General features: G+C 39.8%; 1 pseudogene; it reads right to left on the bottom strand.

Moving 5' to 3' along the window:
* Positions 1-1,456: 1,456 nt before the first annotated feature.
* LOC118518666 (nicotinamide phosphoribosyltransferase pseudogene) lies at positions 1,457-2,484 on the bottom strand (annotated as a pseudogene).
* Positions 2,485-4,840: the final 2,356 nt, after the last annotated feature.

Raw genomic sequence — 4,840 nt, 5'->3', positions numbered from 1 at the left:
AAAGAACACTTCAGGGCATCTGGGTGGGCTCAGTTGGTTAAGCATCTGCCTTCAGCTCAGGTCATGATCCCAGGGTCCTGGGATTGAGTCCTGCATCGGGCTCCCTGCTCGGCGGGAAGCCTGCTTCTCCCACTCCCGCTCCCCTGCTTGTGTTCCCTCTCTCGCTGTGTCTCTCTCTGTCAAATAAATAAATAAAATCTTAAATAAAAATAAAACTAAATAAAAATCGCACTGGTAGTCAGTTTGGTTGCTGTCTCTAGAAATTGGGTAGTCCCTCTAGTGTTGGGAAGGCCCCAAATGTCAAAGCATCAGAATACAGAAAATGAAAGACAGGGCTAAGACAAGTTCCTACACAGACATCTTCATCTCAGATTCTGTCTCCCCGGGAACCATATCTAGGGTGTCTTTCATCTCTATACCCACAATGCATGGTGTGTAGGCTCTTAGTTCTCTGAATGTTGTATGAGTAAAGGCTTAATAACTGATTTTTCAAAAAAAAAAAAAAACCCTAATCAGTGGCATTTGCCAGTTTGCATGGTGCAGTGCTCCCGTCATGGCTAACCTCAAGCCATTATTGATGTCACTGCAAGTGGAGCTGGGGAGAGATGCATATAGTCAGTCCTGGGGAGCCAGTGGGAGCTGGCTCTGGCATATTACTGGCACCTCCTCAGAGAGAGAGAAGACATTTTTATGAAGCATTTTCACCAGCTAGAGTATAACAAAACGCTACATCACTAGGACTTAATGAGTTTTCCTACTAATTCCTTACCTAACATTTTCCACATGTTGTAGGTTTACAGCCTGATTTTCTCCAGGGTTTGTTCTAACATAATTTTCAAACTGTTTATAACACAAGCAACTTTGTTAAGGCCAGACTTTATTTAAGGATTAATGGGAAAAAAAAAGGCAATGTAATTTGTTTTCAAATATTTTTTTAGAAGTCTGCACTCAAAAATCAGAAGAGTTGGAAAGACTCTTAAATCACTAAAGCTTTAAATATACCTAACACAATCTTGTTTGTACAAAAATACAAGTTAAATATAAACATAAAGCAATCATGGTAATTTTATTCAGATCTGTTTCATGTGATCTCCAGTTCTATATAAAAGTTCCTCAGTTCTGTTATTTGTGAGGAGATCAGTACCAGATTGAATTACTATCTGTTGGCATAGAGCCCTAAAAAGCTTACTTCAACATTAATCTCTCACATGATTAAATGCATTTCCTAATTAGAGATTACTTAAATGTTGGGGAAAACAAATGAAAAGGGCAGTATGTTCATAAACCAACAAATAACATGGCTGTAATGTATCACAGAACATAAAGAAATACATCTGTAAATAAACGTGATGTATTACATACACATACGGATGCCTGCTTACACGTGTACCCACACACCCACATATGCTCATATATCCAGTCATAAAGCAAGGCCTAATGTGATGCATTTTCTGGCTCATTCTTTAGTTTTGCACTTTTTCTTCATATGTGAACAGCTCCTTGCCATCCTCCCACTCTTGAAGGCAGTATGGAGAAGATCATGACCAAATTCTTCAAGGTATCTTTTTCTCAGGTGCAACAAATTTCTCTGCCATGTCCTATGTAAAGCTAATCAGCCCTTTCTGGGCCTTTTGTTGGGATTAACACCTGCATCCTTGAAGACGTTAATCCCAAAGCCACACAGTACCTGAAGGGAAAATTCAAGGATTTCCTTGTTAATTTCTGGAGCAGAGCTCCACCAGCACCGAAGGAAATATTTTAAAACTCCAGTTTTGGGTTTTTGTTTTGTTTTGTTTATACTTTCTGCAATTTCACGTGAGGTCTATCTATACCATCCCCTTGACTAACACTAAGATAAAATGGCAGCAGCTTGTTGCCCTTTGAATTCTCAGGAAAGGGAATTTCTTACCTGAAATATCTAAAATCATTTCCCTGACTACAAATACAGGCACTGATGAAAACTGTGTTACTCTGTGTGCAAAAGCATCTTTGTCATGGTCTTTCCTTCAAGCTGTTGTGATACTATTTACTGCCAATGGAGCAGAATAGCCTGGAACAGGATCTCTTGTTCCATATTTTCAATTAGAGCAATCCCTGCTACGTACGTGTTCCTGTGAAGTTAACCAAGCAAGCAGGCGCTCCTAGCCAGCGGTGTCTTGGAAGAAGACTCCCCTGTAGCCGAAACCATGTAACTTTTATACCATCTGGGTGATCGCAATTTTCTAAGAAATATTTGGCCAATATTTTCTTCTCCACTCTAGAATTTGTAGCCACTGTGATTGGATACCAGGACTGAACAAGAACAGTCTCAATCCGCTTTGCAAGCCAGTAACACTCTGAATCTGTGTTTCCTACTGTGAAGAGAATATTTCCTCTGGCAGTGACAGAACCCTCAGGAACAGCTTTTATTTCTCTTGGAAGATGTTCATCATGTTTCTTAAGAATGTAGTTCTATCCCTTTTCATTAAAGACACCATCTTGGAAAGTTCACTAATCTTTTATTCTGAAATGTCTCTTCTGCTGTTCATCCTACCTAGTGAATTTTTTTTTATTTCAGACGCTGTCCTTTTCACTTCTGTAAGTATGATTGGGTCTCTTTTATATCTCCAGTGCCTCTACTTAACTCAGTCTTTCTTCCAGCTTGTTGAGTGGAGCAGCTGGAGTGCTGTCAGTGTTTTTTTTCTTACCCTGCAAGGTGGATACATGGTGTTTGCTTTATATTACATATATTGCATTATATTACATTGGTAAATTTTACATTTCTATTTGATGCGCTTTTCTGCATGTGTATTGTATTTCAAAATGAAACGTTAGATGGTTTAAGAAATCATATTAGCTCCAGACTCAAAACATCCCAAATTCAGATATTTCTCATCATTTCCACCATTTCTATCCTGATCCAGCCCTTCATCATTCCTTAACCTGATGATAGTCAACACCACCCCATTGGACTTGCTTCTTCTGTCCTTGCCCCTTCAGGCTACTTTGAGCTCATAGGCTAATGACATTGCTTTAAAATCCAAGCTGAATCACAGACCTGTACCTCTGAAACAAATAATACATTATGTGTTAAAAAAAAAAAAAAAAGAAGGTAGCAGGAAGGAAAGAATGAAGGGGGGGAATCGGAGGGGGAGAGGAACCATGAGAGACGATGGACTCTGAAAAACAAACTGAGGGTTCTAGAGGGGAGGGGGTGGGGGGATGGGTTAGCCTGGTGATGGGTATTAAAGAGGGCACGTATTGAATGGAGCACTGGGTGTTATACACAAACAATGAATCATGGAACACTACATCAAAAACTAATGATGTAATGTATGGGGATTAACATAACATAATAAAATAAAAAAAAAAAAAATCCAAGTGGATCGTGTCATTCCTCTTCTCAAACCCCGATGGCCTCCCATCTTACTCAGGGTCAAAGTCAAAGACTTTTTGTATCTTCTATAGCCTGACATGATCTGACGTCCTCTTATCTCGAACTATTTTCTTCAGACTTGTTCCCTCTACGTTAGCTACACTAGCCTCCCTTGTGTACTCCTAAATTCCTGTGTGCTCACCTTCTTCAGAGGCATTGCACCCAAAATTTCCTATGTCTCGAATACTCTTCTCACTGATACCCCTGTGGCTCACTTCCGTATTGCCATCAAGTCTATATTCATATTTTATCTTCTTTGTAAGACTTTCCTCATTTCCCAGGTTACATTAGTGTCTTTTCATAGACACCCGTATTCGCTTTTCTATTTATGTATTTTTTTGCATGGTACTTGCCACCATCAGTCATACTGTATATCTTATAGTCATTTGTTCTTTGTCTTCCTCAACCTGAGCATAAACTCTGTAAGGGAAATGATTTTTATCACTTTAAAAAAATTAATAGCTTGATGCTTCGTGCCTATATCACGGTCTCATGTGACGTATGGACTCAGTAAATATTTGCTGAATGAATACTCTTAAATCATTATTCTTTACTTTCAGGTAATTTGTCCTCCTTGAAATTAAAAAAAAAGCCTCTATTGTTTATTTTAGTGGCTTGTACATAATGTGAAATTAATAGCTGTTTGTTGAATGAATGACTCCATGCCTAGCTAGTGGCAATGTAGTCCTGTTTTCCTAATGGTTACAGATGGGGAGTAGGAGTATGCACTCTGATGTTCTATTCTTGGCTTTTTCTCTGACTCCATTCAATATTCATGAATATTCATTAGCTGTTTATTTTGGGACCGAAAGATCAAACACTCATTTAATAAACATGTTGGTATGGAAAACACTGGACAAGCCACTGCCGATTAAAACAAAGACCGCATATTCTTCCAGGCTCCCAAAATGTGCCTGCAAAATGAAATGTGTCCCTGCATTCTATGGTGAGCTGCTAAACGTGCATTTGCATATGCAGATACCGGATTCTGCCCACAGATGAGTTAATTGCCGATACAAAGCAGCCACTGAGGACATACTTGCTTCTCTTGTAAAGGCCAATACAGTTGTGTGGGCCACAAATGAAATGCATGCTGTTGGATCTGCAGGAATTGTTTCAGAGACTGGACACGATTACCTCTTTGCTGAAATAAATTAGGGAGTTGTTGGTGTCAGTTCTAAAATCCCCCTGATTTCTCAAACAGGAAGTATTGCTTGTTTTCCATGAAAATATGCTGCTGGCCAGAGAAAAACAAAAAACTACCTCTGTGCCTCAACCCTGGCACACGTGGAATGACAGCCATCCCTCACCTATCTTTAGCTGTGCCTGCAAGAGCCACAGAGTTCCCACAAGAAGAAGCCCTGTGATCTTGCTGCTGGGTCACAGGGTGCCTTGGCAGTGGTGCTGGCCAGCCTTGACCCTGCT

This window comes from Halichoerus grypus, chromosome 2 (assembly GCF_964656455.1).
Source record: "Halichoerus grypus chromosome 2, mHalGry1.hap1.1, whole genome shotgun sequence".
NCBI classification, from domain to species: domain Eukaryota; kingdom Metazoa; phylum Chordata; class Mammalia; order Carnivora; family Phocidae; genus Halichoerus; species Halichoerus grypus.
The sequence above is the reverse complement of the archived record's forward strand: the minus strand, read 5'-3'. Positions and strand labels throughout refer to the sequence as shown.